At 40.4% G+C, this 14,691-nt stretch overlaps 1 protein-coding gene across 3 annotated transcripts in view; it reads right to left on the bottom strand.

Moving 5' to 3' along the window:
- Positions 1-14,691, bottom strand: part of LOC144533996 (E3 SUMO-protein ligase PIAS1-like) — a 71,582-nt gene that overhangs the window by 39,481 nt on the left and 17,410 nt on the right. The gene's annotated exons all lie outside the window — the stretch shown is intronic.

Here is a 14,691-nt window from a genome sequence, read left to right on the forward strand (position 1 = left end):
GCCTCAGAACACACCGAAGCGACGCCGACTTGAGTGTACGTTCTGCGCGTGCGCGAGCTGTAATGCGTCTCCACAACAGCAGGCGGCGCTAATTTGAATTGTCGCCCAAAAAATTAAAACTGGCAGCTGATTACACGCGTCACGTGGGTCTGGCTGCTCCCGGATTTTACAACCGGGCATAATGGCTTCGTTTCGGAATAAGATCTCATATTTTACGAAGATAGTTCACCGAAACGTGTTTCTGAAAACATTTTAAGCGAGAAATAGGCCATGCAGCTGCTGAATCTGTCTTCATTTCAGATCGACAAAGGTCAGTTTAAAAGATTTTCGTCAGATTTTGAGAGACTTAGTCACGCTCATCCCGCTCGTCATTTCCGGGTTAGCACTCCACCAATCAGATTGGTCATTGAGTCCGACTGCCCGCCCTCCGACCCAGCAAGTCAGGTCGGCCAAAATGAAGGCCGACGGCTCCTCCGACGGACGACGGCACGGAACACACCGAACAGACTCGAGTCACTGACCTCGCCAGACTGTCCAGCGGCCGATTACCGGGTTGGTGTGTCAGTGCCTTTAAAGGCTCAACTTTATGCAACGTCCTCTGAGGCAAGAGCAAATCATGCTCGTTTTGATTTGAGGACTTTGATTGACTACTCTGCTCCCCAAGAGGAGAAGGGGATCGTTTCCAGCACAGATAAAGGGCCGCACTGCCGATCAGTCTTGCCCGCCAGGGCGTCATTGTTGTATTTAACACGGTTTCAACAGGTAAAAAAAACAAAGCTATTCTACACTCAGGAAACAAACGACAGGAAATGAACAACGTCCTTGTGCGTAGTACAGCAGTTATGTCAGAAAACAACTGTCCAGTCGGAGCACAGTATGTAAATGATGTGCTCAGCGCAACTCATCCAAAGAGCTGCAGATTTATGAGGCCAGAGATTGCCTTCTACTTTGTGTTAGTGCAACATAACTCTCAGTTCGCCTTGGAACACTTTGTGATTCCCCAGGGAAAAGCTAAGGAAGTTACAGTGGAAGAAGACAGTTGGCTGCTCTGCTAGCCCTTCTGTCACTGTCACAGCCTGACGAGGTACGGAAATAAATGGAGGGTTGAATTTTAGATGTATTATTGAATGATTTGCAACAATATTCTGTGTTTTTATCTGGATGATGCTGGCGTGTTGCCTCTAAGCAAGAGTCTCTCCCTCCTACATTGACGTACCTTAGCTCGGCACAGCTGCCAGTTTGTTTATAAAAAAAAAAAAAAAAAAACTACACACACACTGCAGAGTTTTCCACCTGGCAGAAAAGCATTTCATTGCACTACAGTGCATACCATAAGTTTCAGTATTAGAACAGCTTAATTTCCTAATATGTGTATGAGAGCCTGTCAGCTGGATCGGCACCTGCGCAAATACGACAGACACCACAGACGCCAGGAAACAGCGGTAGGTTTTTGTCTGTGCTAGAGAGAGGCTCAACGTGAGGCTGAGGCGGTACCTCGCAGGGGGTCGTGGGATGGAGTAGCCGTAGCAAGAGTATGTGAAAAAGTGTTGCCTGTACTGACTTCAGGGTTAGCTTCAGGCTGGCACAAACTACAGTAAGAACTAGCAGCTCTTCATCTAACAAACTGTCCAAATGTAAAAAGAAGTTGTACCCTCAGTGACTGTAACTCATCACTTTCTGCAGCTGTTTAGATGTAAAGGCAGTGATCAATTATCATATGACTTGCTGCACCAGATGCTGAAATTCAATTTCTCAGCTCAGGTGATCAAATAAAACACTTAGCTTAGATTAACATAGAGAGACACAACTGTACTTACGGTTACTACTTGTACAGTAATTACTATTAAAGGGTGTCCTTAAACAAGGCACTTCTCAATGTTTCTCCAGATGACTGAGGACAGACAGGACTGGGCAGATCCCAGGTGTGAATTTAAATGCCTAAATTAGAAGCAGCACTGCTGAAGTTTTAATGCACACAAAACCTCAACTTAAAAACACAGATTCAAGAAACCAAATTAAAATTGTCCTGAAAGGGAAAAACATAAGATCAGGAGGAATGTATTTTTAGACCATTTTCTCTCAGACTTCAGCAGAATTGAATCATCATTCACGTTGAAGCCAAAAGAAGCACAACTTCCTTGAATTAAATGATCAGCCACCTACAGTCATTGGAGTCTTAGCGTGTTTAAGGCTTCAGATACATAGCAACATGAGAAAAATAAACCAACACTTTTTAACTTAATTGAATATTGTATGTGCCGTTTTTTTTTTGTGGGGTGCAAATGTTCCATCAAAACAAGTTCCTTCCCGAAACTATTTTGCAGAGCCACCGTCCAGAGCTAAGCGCCGCCCAAGACGATTGTGATTGGTTTAAAGAAATGCAAACAACCCAGAATGGATATGTGGTGTAGCCAGACCTTACTACACAGAGCTGTGGAGATAGGTCTGGTAATGCGAGACTAAAGAAAGAGTAACACATCTCTTTATCTTAAGGTGGAGGTGGTTGATAAACAAGAGTTTAAATGAAAGCTCAGCTCATTATCTAACAGCCATTACTAGCATACATTAACCATGTGGACACAGTATGTGGCAAATTATAGCTGTGAGACCTAAAGATCGCCAATCTTAACTGCATTACACAAGCTAAAAACAAGGACACGTACTGTATGCACATTGTAATCAGTGCTGTCTTTCTTGTGACTAACACACACACACACACACACACACACTTTCTGGGCAGCCCGTAAGAATGTCTTGGACAAACATCCTCCCTTTATCTCTTTAACGACAGAGCAGGGATATAAAAGCACAGACACACACAAACACACGCCCCTTAAATGACAAGGCACATAGTTTGGCTCTTAGTGTCCAGTGTGTCAGTTTCCGGCTAATCAATTAGATATACACAGTTATAATTGCTTTGTACAGAATATGTGTTACACTGGAGTCTTGCATTTAATTGACATTTAAAATGACATATATACGGCTGGCGGTAGTCTATTTTTTGTAACCTAAACATAGCAGCTACTTTTTAAGACTTGAAAAACAAAACCACTAAGACGCTACTTTCATTGCTGAAAGAGATTTCATGTAAAATCATTTTTACATTTCATGTAATTAACACTGGACCCAAACAGTCTAATCTGTCTGTCTCTTTTAATAACGGTTTATAATAGTTCATCCGTAGCAGTATATTTCAAATAAAATGAATTCATAATAATCAAATCTCACAACACATAATTTTGGAAAGAAATACTCCTTATCTCACTCATTAGCTTTTGTTATATTTCCTTGAAACACTCATTCATAATCTTTTTTTTGTTTTTCTTACAGGATTTACAGGAATAGAGCCAAGACACTTTGTTATTTGTAATGTTGATGAGGACAAACTGTAAGCTTATTCTACTGCTGTTCTACTTTGCTATGAGTATCATCTAAATGTAAACATTTAACCAAAACTTCAAACAGTATCAAAACTACTTTTAACTTTCAGCATGAGTGGCCCAGATGTGAAAAAAAAACCTCTCACTCTGGTCCAACCACAGAACTGCACTGTTTCACTAAAAGTGACGTATGAACATCAGGAACTGAAACCCGAAAAAACTTGTTCCCCTTAGCACATCTAGTTACGAGTGTGTGCAGGTGCAGCAAACCAATACGTGCTTCAAGTAACGTCAACACTTAAAGCCATCGGAAACATTTTCTGGTAAAATGTTGGGCAATGTTTATTCCTTTTCATTAATCAAATAGTGAAATTAGAGACCCATTAACCTAACTGTTTCCAGATGATATTAGAAATGAATTAAAAAAATCATTATATTTTAGCGTGATAAAATGTACAGCAACTCATTATTTGTCACTTAAACAAAGAGCCAAATGTACTAAGCTTCAGATAATTACAAAAGCAGATTTCAGCCAGAGGATGCTGTTCTGTGGTGATCAAAGATAAAAAGCTACTTTTAGACCTTTTACACTACAGGAACATAACAAAACATAGTGTATCATGTAGCTATTGTCACATATTCCGCTTATATCATGTTTATGCAAGTTAGATACTTTCAGACAGATTACAGAAAAATAAAGGACTGACCGACCAGCTTGCGTGTTGTCCCCAGCAGTGCAGTTTATAAACCTGTATCTCATTTTCACATCAACATGAATAACTATCAGCACCACTTCTTCCATTGTTGTCTGTTCTACAACCAATTACTTCACTTGCCAACAGTACATTAAAATGAGGTTGGCCTCGCTGTAGCCCTTTTTACATAAACATGCCCTTTCAAAAATGTCTCATTTTATCCAACTAACAAAACACAAAGATATTCAGTTAACTTATAGAATAATAAGACAGCCACCAAATATTCCCATTTGAGATGCTAAAACTACCTGCTTGACCTAAACAATTAATTCATTATCAATAGATAGTAAAAATAATATGAAAGGTTAATGGAATATTCTAACTAGCATTATTAGAAATAAAAATAAAAATACAAGTTTCCCTAGGATTTTATATTGAAAATAACAAGAAAATAAATAACCTGGAAGATAAATGGTTTCAACAAATTATATGTAAATGTGGGACCAGATCTGGCAGAAATAATAAATAATCCAGAAACAACAGAAGGGCTGGATGCTGATCTTTGGAATAGTAATCCTAGCTCTATTTTCCTTAGAGCAGTGGAAAGGCATGAGATAATAAATACGGTAAGAAAGTGTAAAAGCAAATCATACACGGATTGGAATAACATTGATATGACTATAATAAAAAGTTATTGAAGAAATTGCAGTACCATTAACTTGTATCGGTAACTTGGCCTGCTCAATTAGGTGGTCTTGGTAAGCTTTCAATCGAACTCTGGTGCGGTTCTTTTGTGGTGAGAATGTGATCCTCGTCCCGCACCAACTGTACTCCGCAAGTCTGAGCTAATGACTCCTGTAGTCAGGTGTGCTTTGCAATCTACTATGCAGCAGAACATACACTGTAGCAGCTTGCAATGTTTCTCTCACAGAAATAGACAGCAGTCAAGCTCGCCCTCCGTCACTCGCATATCCATGGTCAAACCAGCCGACACTAAAGTTGGAGACAGACACTGACGGAGCAGAGCGAATTCTCGGTGACCAGAGCAGACGTAGTAACGTCGCTTGCAAAACAATGTCTGATTATTTAAATGAAATGACCTGGTTTGACCATGGAGATGCAAGAAATATGCATTAGTCCAAACAGGACCAAATCTTTCTGTATTTACTTTCTTGCTCCCGCTCCAGACACATCCGACCAATAACAGGAGTGAACATTCTTGCGTGATTTGTAATGACGCATTATAGTACGCTTGGATTTTCCAGATGTGAAACCAAACCAAACCAAACCAAACCAAGGGTAAAACGCTCCAAGTTTACAAACTCACCAACTGATTCGGACCAAAGCAATCAAACTATAGGTGTGGAAACGCACTAATTGAGGAAATCACATAGCATTGCATAGACAAGAAGAAACATGTAATGGGAATTTTCATAGATCTAAAGAAAACATTTGACTCTATAAATCATGACATTTTATTACATAAACTAGAGAAATATGGTATCAGAGGGGTTGGATTGGACTGGATCAGTAGTTACTTAAGAAACGGGCAAAAATTTGTTAACAATTGGTGAACACAAATCTACATACATGAACATAACTTGAGGTGTACCACAGGGGTCGGTCCTTAGGTCCAAAGCTTTTCATAATCTACATCAATGACATATGCAGAGTATCAAACATACTAAAGTTTACTTTGTTTGCAGATGACACAAATATTTTCTGTTCCGGGGACAATTTACAGCTGCTTTTGGAGGTGATCACACCAGAAAAGAATAAATTAAAACGGTGGTTTGATGTAAACAAATTGTCATTAAATTTGAGCAAAACAAAGATTATGTTATTTGGAAAACATAAAAAACTAACCCTCAAGTAGAAATTAGTAGATTAGTAGTAGAATATTAGTAAAAATTATATAATAATACATTCATATACAAAATATATACAGGAACTATTTAGAGTTGAATGAGGAGTGGGAAAAATAAGCTTTGGCTTCGTCCAGTTTCTTTTTCGGACATGTTAAACATATTGTTTGTAACATGTTATAGATATTGTTTTTCATTTTGGTGTGTTGCTACGCACACATCGTGTTTCTATATTTTAATTTATTATTTTTTGTTCTAAATAAAAATAAAGAAATAGAAATAAAATTGTTGCAGATTGATTTTCTGTCAATCATCCGATCGTTAAGCGGTTGTAAAGTTCCTGTATGGAGAGGAGATTGCAGACAACCTTGACCCCAAACAAGCTCCACACACTGCTCAAAGTGACAGAGCAGAGGCTGCAGCTTATAGACCAAACACTGGATCTTGTGCTGTCGCATATGTATGTATACACACACACACACACACACACACACACACACACACACACACACAACAGTCAGGAGAACCTATCCTTGTTCTTTGTCACTACAAACATACATTAAAAGGCACATTCATGGAGGGAAAAAATATAATTGTGAATGTAATTCTGCTGCCTTTGGTCTGATCCACTCTGCAGTTATAAAACCACATCAGTCAGACAGACGGCTCGTACGGCAGCTGTCTGTGGATTTTTAAACATTTAGAGATACCTTTTAACAGAACAATAATTTTGATAACTCAAAATTATTCTATTAAGTATCCCTAGACTTGGACAGCAGACACCCATGCATGCAGTGTATTGGTTTGGCCAAGAAACTCCTGCTGGCAACATAAATGACCAGTTCCATGAAATATGCATGTTGATAGACATGAGGGGGGGTGTGAAAAAAATGATGACACTAGCTGCCCACCGTTTTACACACACACACACACACACACACACACACACACACACACACACTCTCTACAAAGCAAAGACACACTAAAGAGAGACAAATACACGCAAACAATGGCTCAAACAAATGTGACACACACAAAAAACACACACACTCTTCCACCACACTGCAGATGTGTAACATTCCTCTGGCTTCAAAAATAGAGGGAAAACAAATACTGGAGAGAAAACAGTGGAGCTGGTGGGAGAGAGATGATGAGATAAGAAATGAACAGCACCTCTTTTCTACCCTCCTCTCCATCAGCCAATCCTTCTTCTTACCAGGACAGGTGGCCCCTAAACACTTCCATCTTCCCGGTCAACAGGAGGGGGAGGAGGAGGTGGTTTCTGAATCTATTTAACCATCCAACAAGCAGTTCTGACAGAGTATACTCGCAGCCTGACAGTCCAAAGCCAAGAGATATTCATATAATCAAGGTGGCAGATGTTGCCGACTGATCTCTTGAAGACATAAAAGTGAAAATGATCGTATAATTACTTAAAATGTACCTGTTTGCTAATTCACACAACAATCCCACCGTCATCAATTCGATTTAACTGAAAAGCCAGGTTTGAACAAAGCAGGTCTGTGTGAGAATGTGCTCTATTGTGTTGTTTTACTGAAACAACTTGACATGTAGGTGCAACGGGAAGCTGCAACAAAGGAAGGAGGGTGAAAGAGGGAGAGAGAGGGGATACAACCCAAACAGATTAGCTGGTGGTAACAGGGGAGTTTCTACACACACACACACACACACACACACACACACACACACAGCATGCAGACCTGTGTGGGTTTTTAAAGCTGAAGAGGAAGTTCCGGCCTTAAATGTACCCGCCTATGACATTAAGCACCAATAAACAATATCTACATGAGACAATTTTGGTATCCAAAGAAAAGATGAGGATTCACTTTGTCCACCACAATGATATTTTCGTCAGACTGGAAAAGCAACATTTTGACCAATATATGATGCTAAAACTGAAACCCACGAAACCCAAAATGACGACATTTCCTCGGGCAAGTAAACCACTGCACCAAAATTCATTTAGAAAATGAAACACTACCAGAACTGCGCAAAGACAGGCCATTCCACTACAGAGTTACAGACTGTCAGTCATTTAGCTGTGGTGAAAAAGAAAACTGGAAGAAGCAGCTTGTGCTTCAGCAGCTTTCTTTCTAATTAACAGCACTGCAATTAGTTCAATTTGAAATGAAAACAACAGCAACACCAACTCATGCCGCCTCTTCAACTTTCAGGGATTTTAAATACAACAACTTTTCCGGTAACCTTTTGAGGAACTCAAAGGAATTGTATTTGCTTTTCCCACAAAGTTTCAGTTTTGGTTTCTGGGTGGTGCTACTTGTCCCCTAAAAAGTCACTCCCCTGTACTTTCTGACGGCTCAGAACCGGCCAGGTGGAATTTGCGACCAGTTACTGACTAGTGTAATACGAGCCTCCATTGAGACTGCAAGCAAGCACTTGTCATCACTAGTATGAAAAGTAGGGCTTGGGATAATAGTGAAATGTAACTGAACAAACAAAAAATGGGTTTGTTGTAGGGATGGGTACCGAATCCTGTACTTTGTTGGGTACCGACCGAATTACGTCAGTACTACCGAGGACTGATTCACATTAAATCAAACGGTGCCAAATTTCGGTACCTATAATCACGAGTTTATCTGTCCTCTCTGCATGTTGACAGAGAGTGGGGCTCCGCTCTGATACAAACACACACATACATGTAGAGGTGCGGACGGAATGGCCCTTTTAAGGTTAAGTCACAGTGAGTCACAGCAATGCCGGTAAAGCGGTTGCTGGTAAAGTGTGGTTAGACTTTTCAAAACTCCACGCAGACGGCGTTCGCTGCAATATAATATAATGGCAAGCCGAAAGCAGTCGCGGTGCGGTTACACTTCCACTTAAGGCAGTGGCACACCAACCCGATTATCGGCCGTCGGACAGTCTGGCGAGGTCAGTGACTCGAGTCTGTTCAGTGTGTTCCGTGCCGTCGTCTGTCTGAGGAGCTGTTGGCCTTCATTTTGGCCGACCTGACATGTTGCGTCAGAGGGCGGGCAGTACAGATTGGCGCTGCCTGCTGTTATGGAGACGTATTACACGCTCAGGTCGGCGTCGCTTCGGTGTGTGTTCTTCAGTGTGAGTCCGACTGCCTTTTCTGCCGACGGTCGGCCGTCGGGTTAGTGTGTCAGGGGCTTTAGACAGACAGGCATTGTTCTCTATGCCCTTTTGGCTGACTGACAAGCTGGAAATTGTAAGGCCAGGCAACTTTATTTTTATAGCACATTTAAGCAACAAGGCAATTCAAAGTGTTTTACAGCAAACATTTAAGAGCAATTAAAAAGAGATAGAAAGTAAAAACAGAATAAAATAGAATAAGATCTTTTTAGAAGTTTTCGCAACCTCTCTACATGCGCACGCACGCACACGCACACACACACACACACACACACACACACACACACACATACACAGGTTCTGGTGATTAGTTCTCATAACGGGCCGGGTGGGTAGCGCACTGCCATGAGTCAACTGTCTGATTACTCCACATTGTCATTGTGATATTTTGTGATTACATTCTGAATGTGCAGCGTTCTCTGTCAGATAAATATAGTAGTACAATGTCTTCCTCTGATGTAGACGTGGCCTACACTGTAAGTCAGTAGTAGGCTATACAGTGGAGTTGCATATTAAGTGGTTTGGCGTTCTTCTGTAAGTAATTTAAAAAAATATTAATAGCAAGCTACTGCACAATTTTTATTTTTCAGTAGCCAGGTTGAGTCCGCCCATAACTCTTTTAAAATCATGTGTAATCAAGTCCCCACTACTTCTTGAAGAGAGTAATCGGGAAAATAGGCCAGCATCTGTGCTGTGGCAGGTTGGCGGCGCGCATCACCTACTTGGCTCACATACTACACGCACACCGCGTATCCTCAGCCATCCTGCTCCTAAAGATAAGTTAACAAGGTAATTGTGTTCTTATAAAATTCAGCTTTACCCTTGTTTGTTATTGTGGGTTGAATTTGCATTGTATTAACTGTGTGGTTTTTTTTTGCAAGCATGCACCCTAATGTTTGGTAGGCAAGTTAACGTTAGCTAGTAGGCTAGCTAAACTGTGTTACCAATGTTAACAGTCGCAGGCCAAATTATTTGATCTTTATTGCCACAGGCTGAGAAATCAATATCCAGGTCTTAATTACTTTGATAATCTAATATCTTACATGCTTTCTTTGTTATTACATTTTTAGGGGCTTTCATGGAATCAACCAAGAGAGTTGAACAAAGGCCACCCAGGTGAAGGTGGTGTCAAAGAGGACGGGAAGGCTGGTTCATAAAAAGGCAGCTAGTGTGAATCCCCATGTGGCAACTCTCATCAAAAACTTCTTGGACTTAGAGTGGGGCTTCATGTAGCCAAAAACCCATCGCCACACAAGATGTTCATGTTCTTCAGTTAAGTTCTGTTCAGTCAAATTGAGCAGTTCCAGGTTAGTTGTTGCTTTGTTGTTCCACTAAATAAAATGTGTTATCTGAATGTTTTTAACAAATGTATTTTTGTATGGCAATATAAGCCTGAGTAATGTTAATGGTTTTATGGATTTTATTTTTCCCAAATGACATTATCTTTATATGTATGAGTTGTGTTTGACTGTTCATTGGCCTGAATAAATGCCTAATACATCAGTAAGTCATTTATATTAAGACATTTTGAATGAAGGGTTTGCAATTTGAAATGTACAATTTTCAAATAAGCTTTAGCCATATTATACTGTGAAGATCACATTAAAAAGCTTTTAAAATACATTTTACAGTAATAAGTTGATAATGAACACTAAAATAACAGTATAATGGCAAACAAACAGATGACATCATCTTACTGTAAAGCTTTCTATTTAATACAGCATAGTACCATAAAAAACTTTACAGCAACAAACTGTTGTTATAATTTACAGTAGGTACACTGTAGAATTACAGTAAAGAGCAGGTAAATGTAGCTCCCAGCTCTTTACTGTAATTTCACAGGGGCCTTTGTTACAGTGTGTAGAGCAATGACAGGAAAGGAGGGAGAGAACATGCAATAAAAGGTCCCTGGCTTTTGCTGCGTTCATGCCACCTGGGAATAACAGGGACCTCCCCCGTGATTACGTTGTTTTTCCGACTGCCAGCGTTCACATGGTCGGGATGCTTGTTCTTCTTCTTCTGTTATATTGGCGTTTGGCATAACAACTTGTTGCATGACTGCCACCAACTGTTGGCCGTAGCCTAGAGCATCAGGTGTGTGAAAACATGGAGGCCACAATAATAAAAGATTTGCTGCTGTTTTCTTATGTGAGCATACAAACAACACATGGACAGGTGTTTGTTTGTGTTATCTGCAGGACAACGAACGGGGAAGGACACGGATAAGGTGTTTTTTTGTTTGTTTTTTTATACATGGGACTATTTATGAATAATTTGAAACATGTTATGTCTGTGTATGTTTCTTGGCAGAGGCATTTGTCCACAATAAACAGTTTATTGTCATTGAAATGTGTTCAGTGAACCAAAGTCGCCTGCATCAAACGTCAACCAACAACAACGCGTCACCAACTGGGAAACTCGGTTAGCAAAATCTAGCCCAAGTTTCCCACCTCTGATTCCCACAGGAAGTGACGTGAATGATGTTTTTCCGATGTCTACGAACGCAGCACTAGTTAACGATTCATGGTCGTTATATTAGGGGTGCCTTCAGACCAGATCAACTACCCTGCCGATTCGTCTCAGGGTTGTGCGGCGGTGGGAGTGTCATTTAAATGGCCCATTCGTTTGACCGTCTGTTGTGTTATTTAACTTCCCCCGATGTAGAACAAGTAGACTTTATATTCACATATTGTTTTTGCCTCAGATCGTTTTTTTTAATTTTATGATCTCAACATTTCCGACCGCACTTGAAGGCAGCTTCATTTAATGAAGAAAGTAGAAAGTAAAGAGACTGGAGCTCGTTGCTGGAAACAGTCAGCTGTTACAGAAACTCCTGTGCAGTTAAGTGCTTGTGTTTCGTTTATTTACCAGGGGCCAGTTGTCCCTCACCTTCCGCTTTCTATTGTGTGGGCATTCTATACTCCAGTCAATTTATGAGGACTATAGTTAACTGCTCCTCAGATCTCTACATGGTAAATCCAGACAGCTAGCTAGACTCATTCCGTCATTCTGTCCTGCGCTTAGCGCCGGCCATGACGATTTTGATTGGTTTAAAGAAATGCCAATAAAGCAGAGCAAGTTTTTCTCCCATCCCGGAATGCTGTGTGGACTAGCCAGACCCTCCTCCGCAATGCTGTGAAGGAAGGTCTGGCAATGTGAGACTACATGATTGGCCACCGCAGGATGACGTTGCGTCGCGTCTCTCCAAAAGTTGATTCTATCTTAACTTCACCACTTCGCTGTTTTTTATACTGATTCTGGTCTTTAGTCCAATTTGTTGACATCTCTAACTTGTCTAGACTTCGTTCCTCAATGTTAGTCTCAAAACCAAAAATGCATTTTTCTATTTTTCATTGAATGTATCAAAAATATATAGGCATGTGGCAAGAATAAGAGCTATTTGATAACCTTGCTACCTGCAGAAGAAAATTAAAGGACACTGGAGCGGGTGCTTCCACTAATGCCATGCAGCTGTGAAGGTATGATGGCTCCAAATGTTTGATTTTTTTTTTTTTTACCAAAAGGCAACACAAGTAACCTTTCCAAAATTTGAGCAAATCCTGTGATCAGATAGAAGGAATGAACAGATGGAACAGGATGAAAACAAAACCCCTGGTCGACTCCACTGGCAGAGCAGTACAACTTAAAAACACAAAAGACATAGGCCTACCTTAAAAACAAATTGAATGAACATAAACTTTACATCTTTGTGTCTCTGGTGGGTCTGTGCCGACAAATAGTTGGCAGATTAGACGTTCATAAAAGTCCCATATCTGCTCTGACTTTCGGACAAAGTTTGGTCCTTTTAAAGCTTTTTAGATGCAGTGTTTTTTCTGCCTCATGCTGTTTTTCTCTTATGCTTGCTGAGACATGTTGCTTCCTTTTCCCAAAACATCTGTAGCTGACTCTGTGTCCAAAACTTTAAGAAAAACATTGTACAAACTAACAAACCTTGATTTTAAGGAGCGCTAACATATAGATTTCCATCTCGGCGAGCTGCTTTATAAGAAGCAGCTAGTGGGGATGCAGGCCGACTTTGGGACAGACCAATAAACAGGATATCAGGATATACCTTTTTTGTAAAGTTAGTGGATATCCATATTCAAGACTACATCAATCCAAAGACAGCTAAATCTAAAGACGAATCTTTTCCCTCACAGTTGTGGCCGTCTGTTTCATACTTCGCCAGTATTTTTGACACCTCAGAAGTGAGCTTTTTTTTAAATAACTCTCTAGAGTGGATTAAATCAAACAGGCCTTTTAGTGGGAGCAAGGAAACAGAGATTTTCAACAAAGATGATCTACTTGTAAGCCTGCTAAGATGTGGTCAGCTCTGTATGGCAGTAAAGTCATTTTAACTCATTTTAAATGTCTATGTAGACGATCAAATATTGTGCTTAAGAGAGGTATTCAAATCACTTTTATACTGCTGCAAAGAGAAACAGGAGGAAGATATTTAAACATCAGTGTGGACAAATATCTTCACAAAAATGACAAAAATTTTTTTTAGTGTTTAGGCACTACAAAATAGCATTTTGTAATTAGCCGGTTTACTGTGAACATTGTCCTATTGTTCACTTTGAGCTTGACTTAACTGATGGTAACTACAGTCTCATCTCTCTCAGTACTGTATGTTTGGTAGATTATTGTCAGACTGGAAAGAGGTGGTGTGTAGGGTGATCATTTGCTGAATCCAGAGCTGGTGAGAATGACTGATGGAGGGATAAAGAGAAGGGGGATGGGGAGGGAGAGAGAGAGAGCAGCTGAGCCTCTAAACCAAATGAAATTCTCCATTGCTCCAGTTTTTGCCATCAGTTTGGTATGGCTGGTAACAATAGTGTAAATGAGACACCCATGAGCCTTATCCACCTATGAAGAGGAAATCAGTTGGAGGCACAAATCACAGCTGTACCAAATTCAAAAGAGAGAGAGTGTGATGGCGATTAGCTTCAGAGCGAGTAGCGACTCTAGAGTCATAGTGAGAGAAACAAAGTGTCTCCCCTGTGTTTATGACCACGGTGGGAAATCTGTAGCAGGCAAAGTTAACCCTCTCCTTGATGTTGTTTATGAAAAAGGAGAACCAGGAAATGAGTAGGGGGAAATGCAACGCTACCAAGCCACGGCCAAGCGCCGTGCGTCGCCGCGACGTGTAGTAACATTTTTCGAGAGGTGCACGTCAGGCTACGGCGCAGGGTCCGGCGTAGGTTCATGTCTCCACGTACCTACGCACGTAGCAACGGCGTAGATTTTACGCAGAAGTATAAAACAGCCTTTAGGTGCAGCACCCGATATGTTTTAGGCAGCATGAAATCAGCAAAAGCGCGGCAAAAACTAAAACCTTTTCTTAGATCTAATGATTGTAATTGGAGTTCTTTATCAAGTTTTGTCTTTAACGCTCAGAACCCTGAGGTCATTTTTACAGTTCATTGTCCGTCTGGTTTTATTTTCTAAAAAAGCTTGTAAAACATCAACCCTGTTGTCTACAGTCAATTTATGAACATATTTTTTTTCAGGAAAAACTGGGCTATTAGAATATTTGTGCTGCAGTGAGGTCACTTGAATGTAAAAAAAGGTTGTATGACCTTAAAGACAAATAAATAAATAAAACGGAACATG

Source organism: Sander vitreus, chromosome 1, assembly GCF_031162955.1.
Source record: "Sander vitreus isolate 19-12246 chromosome 1, sanVit1, whole genome shotgun sequence".
In the NCBI taxonomy this organism is placed as follows: domain Eukaryota; kingdom Metazoa; phylum Chordata; class Actinopteri; order Perciformes; family Percidae; genus Sander; species Sander vitreus.